The sequence below is a fragment of the Gossypium hirsutum genome, chromosome D08 (genome assembly GCF_007990345.1).
Source record: "Gossypium hirsutum isolate 1008001.06 chromosome D08, Gossypium_hirsutum_v2.1, whole genome shotgun sequence".
Taxonomy (NCBI): Eukaryota; Viridiplantae; Streptophyta; class Magnoliopsida; order Malvales; family Malvaceae; genus Gossypium; species Gossypium hirsutum.
Genome location: NC_053444.1, coordinates 41,442,468 through 41,450,179, shown reverse-complemented (window position 1 = coordinate 41,450,179; position 7,712 = coordinate 41,442,468). Strand labels below are relative to the sequence as shown.

At 34.8% G+C, this 7,712-nt stretch overlaps 1 non-coding gene across 1 annotated transcript; it reads left to right on the top strand.

The window, feature by feature from the left end:
• The first annotated feature begins 335 nt into the window (after positions 1 to 335).
• LOC121220435 (small nucleolar RNA R71) lies at positions 336 to 442 on the top strand. Its single transcript, XR_005917637.1, has one exon. It is a non-coding gene; the product is annotated as a small nucleolar RNA R71 (small nucleolar RNA).
• The last annotated feature ends 7,270 nt before the right edge of the window (positions 443 to 7,712 follow it).

Sequence of the window (7,712 nt, the reverse complement as noted above, 5' to 3'; positions counted from 1 at the left end):
TGTGTTCATCTCTACAGTATACACATGAGATATTTTCGAATTGACTAGGCTACTGACCTGACATACTATTATTGGAACCCTTTAGTAGTAAAATTCTTAAGCATTGAGGACATAAAAGTGATGTAAGAGCATCTTTATGTACTCTTGTCACTCTTCTTCATGTGGTTGGTTGGTTGGTTGGCAACTGGTAGTTATTTCTAGCAATTCTTTCAATAATTTCGTAAGTCTTATTGTAAGACCTAGAAAGAATAGCTTCATCTGCAGAAGCATCTACCACTATTCTGGTCTGTGCATTGAGACCATTGTAAAATGTCTCCAATTAGATGCAATGTGAAATCCTATAATGAGAGCATTTTTGTAATAATTACTTGAATCGTTCTTAAGTCTTATATAAGGATTCATCATCGAACTGTTGGAATATGGTGATCTCATTCCTTAGCTTGGAATTCTTACATGGTGGGTAGTACATAATCAAGAATCGCTTACCCAGTTGTTGCCATGTACTTACTGAACTAGGTCGTAAAAAAATTAACCATACTTATGCTCTGTCCCTCAATGAGTATGAAAATAACTTTAATCTCATTGCGTCTTCTATTACTCTGACCTCCATGAATAATCGAAGATGAACGTGTGGATCTCTAATAGGCATCCCACTAAATTGACCCACCGTTTGAAGCATTTCGAACATCACTAGCTTCAACTCAAACTATGGTGCCTTAATTTTGGGTTTTACGATTTTTAGACTAAACTCATGAAAAATTGACATAACATATTGACGAAGTTTTTGTCGTCAACAACAATGATCTGATTTTGAGTTTTACTAGTTGCTTATTCTCTTTGCTTGGAATTCATTTTTTTAGCTCTTCTCATAGTTTCTTGTTGTCTTCTCATTTGTCTCAAAGTGCGTTTATAAACACCTGAAAAGCCACAAAAAATAGTTAAATTAAAATTAATGGAAAAATAAATCAAATTGCAAAATAATAAATTTCACAAATAACTTGAATGACGTACAAGTGTACATAGTCATCAACAAGTAATAAAGTAGTAAGTAAAAAGAATCATCTCAATAGGGACTATATAGGCAAATATTGTGAAAATAAAATCTTAGCAAATTGGTGATGGAAATAATTGTGAGTAGGTTGAATTAAATAATTAACTTAACTAAAAATCAACTAAGTATGCTAAAAATAAATGAGAAATTTAAACGCAGAGTAATAAGCAACAATTCACAAGTTTAATTATAACCACCTCCAGCCATACTAACATCTAGAATGTGAATACTACACCAAAAGATATATAAAAGTGATGCGGTACCCACAAGTATACGGAACAAGTTGTAATATAATTACAATGGAGTAGGTGAGTACTTTGAGGATCGTACCCAAAGAGGGCTAGTATTAAATCAATTTTAACCTAAACACCTAATTTGTCATAATTCGGTGTAGCAAATTAAACTAATTTTCGCACTTTAGGAGCTTAAAAACAAGCATTATCATTAGGTTCTAATTATGTTTTTGTAAGGTTTTTTAAAGTCAATAAAATGTGCAAACTGAGTCTTTTATTGACCTTAAGGGTCGAATGAGGCTTAAAGGTGAGCTAGTGAAATTTGTAAATGTGCAAGAGACCATTAGAAGACATACTAAATCAATATTGGTCACTACGTCGCAACACAGAATGATCAATGTCACAACATAGGGAGTAGAATAGAGAACTCACGAGACTGCCTTTTATGTTGTGACACAACCTAAGGGTGTCACGACATACCTTTGAAGACACCTCAAGAGGAATATATTGACTCCTATGCCACGAAACAGGTCTTGATGTGTCACGACATCGACTCTGGACTAGAATTAACATGAGCCAGAGGGTGTTTTGGTTCACACAATCAAACTTAAAGTTCAGGAATGTCAGCTAACCTAGGGTTAAGGACAACGGACACTTGGAATCTATAAATAGGCTTAGTTGTCACACATTATGGACACCAATTACTTAGCTTAGAGTTTCTCTTTTAATTTCAGTTTAGTTTTTCTTTTTTATTAGGTTTTAGATTTACTTTCAGTTTATTCTTTGTTTTATCTCGAGAGATCTAATTTGTGGAGACAATTAAACTGTGGATTCACATTCATTCTTAATACAAATAAGATTTTTTCTTAAACTTTATAGTTTCGATTCATTTATCATGTTTACTCTTTATATTGATTCTATATTGTTCATGAAAACCATGAGAAACTAATCCTTTTATAAGGGATTAGTGAGTGGAGGTATGATCTATTAACTATTTTATAGGGTTACTCAACGGATCAGCTTTTTGGGAGAGGAAGAACCTAAACCCTAGGCCTGACAACCCTAGAAAGTCATTAAGGTAGAAATTAACCCAAAATCGGTATGACCTATTCGTGAACACCTTTACCCCAAGCTGATCTGGACTGTGAGGTCAGAAGATATTATATTTTATTAGTATCAAAATATTAAAAAAACCTTTTATATTAGCATAATCTTTTGGTGTTTAGGTTTAAATTGATCTAGCACTAGCCTCCTTTTGGGTACGATCTTCGGAGTACTCACTTACTCTATTGTAACTATATTACAAATGGACCCGTATACTTGTAGATATCGCCTCGTTTATATATCTTTTACTGTAGTATTCACACTTTGGACATTAATATGTCTAGAGTCTGTCAACACCAAAAGATCTAATTAGTACTTAAAATAGGTTATATTACGAAAATATAGATAATCAAGATTTTTAGGGTTTTTATAATAATGAAAATATGACAATTAGATAAGTATTGAAAAATTGAAAAGTGAAATTGATCAAATCTGGTTATGAGTGATTAGGCTGCTTTGGTAATCTTCCTCAACTACTGCTTTGGGTTCCTCATCAACCAATTAGTCCATATCTTAGCAGCATCTTTCGATATGTCCACTAGAATAATGAGTCAACAAGGACTACTTATCTTTCGACGTCACAATCCAAATCGGTTTAGGGTGAAGGTGTTCATGGATATGTCATACTAATTTTAGGTTAATTCCTACTTTGATAAATTCCTAGGGTCGTCAAGCCTAGGGTTTAGGTTCCTCATTTCCCAAGCAGTTGATCCGTTGAGTAACCTTACAAAATAATTAATAGATCATACCTTCACTTGCTAATCCCCCATTGAGAGGTTAGTTCCTCATGGTTTTCGTAAACAATATAAGTTGATATAAAGCGAAAATATGATAATTGAATCAAAAGTATAGAGTTTAAGAAAAAGTCTGATTTGTATTACGAAGAAGAATGGATCCACAAAGTCTAATCGCATCCACAAATCAAATTTCTCGAGATAAAACATAGAACAAACTGAAAATAAATCTAAAACTTAAGAAAAGAGGAAAACTAAACTAAAATTAAAAGAGAGATTCTGAGCTAAGTAATTGGTGTCCATAACATGTGCTAAATGAGCCTATTTATAGATTTGATATGGTTGTCTTCCTTAACCCTAGGTTAGCTGATATTTTTGAGCTTTAAGTTGGATTGTGTGTCTTAAAACGCCCCCTGGCTCGTATTAATTCCTGTCCAGAGTCAATGTCATGACATATCAAGACCTATGTCACGAGATAAAAATCAGTATACTCTTCTTGAGGATGTCTTTAAAGGTATGTCACGACGGCTATGTTATGAAATCGAAGGCAGTCTCGAAATTCTTCCATTCTGCTCCTTATGTTGCAACATTGAGTCCTCCATATTGCGACATAATGACCAATATCAGTTTAGCACGCCTTCTAATGGTCTCTTGCACACTCATAAGGTTCATTAGCTCACCCTTAGGCCTCATTCGACCTTTAAGGTTAATAAAAGACTCAATTTGCATATTTTATTGAATTTAATTAAACTTACTAAAACATAATTAAAACCTAATGATAATGCTTATTCTGAAGCTCTTAAAGTACGAAAATTAGTTTAATATTGTACACCCAATTGCGGCAGATCAAATTAATATGACATGAAATAGTTAGATTAATTATATTATTTAATTTAGAATTATTAAAGCAGTGTTAATGATGTTACAAAATAAATTCATGGCGACTGCTATTTATTAACCTATGAAATCACACTTATTTAATTATTAAGTTTTTCTAGCATATTTTTGTTGGGTCGCCGGCACCCCTATGGCGTAGCGAAAAAAACATAAAATCCGGTGATCCTAACCAAGGGTCCATGTGTGAGGAACGAATCGGGGTGATAAAGGTTACGAAATTACCGAATGTTTATTCTGAGTAGACAGCAACATCTCAACAACGTGTAGTCAGATCTACAGTCGAACCAAGCCGCAATCTATCAAGACCCCGACCTCTACGTAATCCACCCAGTTGACTACGAACGGAAGAAATCAGAAATCCCCAATCCCCGATATAGTTTTTAAGAGTGATTTTTCTTTGGTTGCTAGACCAAAAACAAAGAAAAACGGGATTCTTATATATCTTTTTATTTTAGGGTTTTTAGGAATTAAATAAATATAATAATATTTTAAACTGAAAATTATAATTACATTAATTATAATATAATTTTGGTAAACCATATATTTATTTGAATTCATATGCTAACCAAATTCATGTCCTCATTATGCGTACAACAACCTTGTACATAATGTGTTGGAAATTTGATTACCGGATTAAATTAATTCTATAATTAATTTAATTCAAGCGACCCCCAAAAACAATACCAACTATGGTTTATTCCGTTCATTTCAACTATAGGGTGTGACCCTGTAGGTTCCTGTTACGTTAGCAGTAATACTAGAACGATTCCAATGTTACAAACAATGAGTGGCATCTAGCAATGCATCATTACTACCTAAGTCACAAGAGATCATGATTCAACATAACCTTTTTATGATTAACCTTTTATGCAATAACCCTAAGTCCTTTATCTCTTGATTGGACACAAGTCATGGAATAGTCACACTTGCATAGTCCATTCCATGTTCCTTGATATCTTAAGCAGACTACGATATACAAATAAGTATGACATCTCATATCAACTTATTTGAGCATGGCGATGCATTTCTAGTATCACTTAATCAAGTGGCCTAAGATATTACTCCCATTATGTAGGAGGGACTTATTCTATATCGACCAACCATATCCCTTTACATCGATTGTGGTATATCCAACATCAGCCTTTATAGAACAACCAGTTACGGTGTACGTTTGATTGTATCAAAATATACTACTCACGATGTTGGGATTATGATGATCTCAAGTCTGAGGATCATATACATATTAATCACTATGAGTAATGTCGTGACAATTACATAATAATCCAAGACACATACTCATAATGGGTCAGTCCAATATGTTGTTCTCTAACACACATATTTATGCATCGATTCTGACATTCCATATCAATGACAACTCTTTATCATCAATCAACTACATGTTAGTCTTAATGCATTATCGTTGTCCTATCCAACAATAATACTTGACTAAGGATCTTTTAAGAATAATCATATTATTCTTAGGACATTATTATAAAACAGTTTATTTATACACACAGAAAAGAAACTGAATTAATAATGGTAACGCCTTATATTAATAAACATGATAGATCAAGTATGTTATTACAACCATCTCATGATTGATCTTTAGGCATACTCTAACAATCTCCCACTAGCACTAAGACCAATCACTTATATATCTAATACCAAATGACTTAGTGTGACGATCATGCTTCTGTTGTGTTAGAGGCTTGGTCAAGGGATGAGCAATGTTATCATCTGTAGGTACTCTACATATCTCTACATCCCCTCGATCGATAATCTCTCGAATAAGATGGTAGCGCCTAAGTATATGTTTGGATCGCTGGTGAGATCTAGGTTCTTTAGCTTGTGCAATGGCTCCATTGTTATCACATCGGAGTTCTATAGCATCTGATATGCTAGGCACAACCCCTAGTTCAGTAATGAATTTTTTGATCCAAACCGCTTCTTTTGCTGCCTCACTGGCTGTAATATACCTGGTCTCTGTTGTAGAATCGGCTACTGTACTTTACTTTGAACTCTTCCAACTCACAGCACTACCATTAAGGCAAAACAGAAAACCTAATTGTGATCGAGAATCGTCCTTATCAGTTTGGAAGCCGGCATCAGTGTAACCTTTTACACTTAACTCTTCCTCACCTCCATATATTAGGAAAATATCCTTAGTTCTTCTCAAATACTTAAGGATATTCTTGACCGTGGTCTAGTGACTTTCACCGGGATCTACTTGGTATTTGCTCGTCATGCTTAAGGCATATGAGACATCTGGATGGGTACATAACATGGCATACATGATAGATCCAATAGCGGAAGCATATGGAATTTTACTCATGCGTTCTCTCTCTTGTGGAGTTGGAGGACACATTTCCTTCAAGAGTGAAATACAATGTCTCATAGGTAGGAATCCTCTCTTAGATTCTTCCATACTGAACCTTTTCCGTACTTTGTCTATGTATGTACTTTGTCTTAGACCTAGTAGTTGTCTTGATCTATCTCTATAGATCTTTACTCCTAAGATGTAAGTGGCTTCGTCCAAGTCCTTCATAGAAAAACAACTTCCTAACCAAGTCTTAATAGACTGTAAGGTAGGTATGTCATTTCCTATGATAAGTATGTCATCCACATATAGTACCAAGAATGTTATCGTGCTCCCACTAACTTTCTTGTAAAAACATGGCTCATCTTCATTTTTGATAAAACCAAACTCTTTGATTGCATCATTAAAACGAAGATTCCAACTTCGAGAAGCTTGCTTTAATCCATAAATGGATCTTTGTAGCTTACATACCTTTCCAGAATCTATTGGATTGACAAAACCTTCAGGTTGTGTCATGTACACATCCTCTTCAAATTTTCCGTTAAGGAAAGCTGTTCTGACGTCCATCTGCCAGATTTCATAGTCATGAAATGCAGCTATAGCGAGCAAGATCCTGATGGATTTAAACATATCTACAGGAGAAAAGATTTCATCATAGTCAACACCATGAACCTAGCGAAAACCTTTAGCGACTAATCGCCCCTTGTATGTTTGTACATTACCATCCATGTCAGTTTTCTTTTTGAAAACCCACTTGCACCCTATGGGCTTAACCCCTTCGGGTGGGTCAACCAAAGTCCATACTTGGTTTTCATACATGGAATCCATCTCAGATCTCATGGCTTCAAGCCATTTCTCAGAGTTTGGGCTCCTCATCGCTTCTTGATAAGTCCTAGGCTCATCTTGATCTATCAGTAGAACGTCACCATGCGTTGTAACGAGAAATCCATATCTCTCAGGTGCTTGGCGTTCTCTTAAAGATCTACGTGGTGGTTGTGTTTCTACAGCAATTACTTGTTCCCCAATCCCTTTTGGAACTTGCTGTTGTTCTATCTCTGGTTCAGTGGTATTTTGCGATTCTCGAACTTCATCAAGTTCAATCTTTTTCCCACTTCCTTTTCTAGAAACAAATTCTCTCTCTAGGAAGATACCAGTCCGAGCAACAAGTATTTTGTTCTCAGTGGGATTAAAGAAATAATATCCTTTGGTTTCTTTTGGATACCCCACAAAAACACATTTTTCAGATTTGGGTTCAAGCTTAGTAGACGTTTGACGTTTAACATAAGCTTCGCAACCCTAAATTTTTATAAAAGACATACTAGGACGTTTCCCAGTCCACATCTCATACGGTGTCTTTTGAACTGATTTAGATGAAA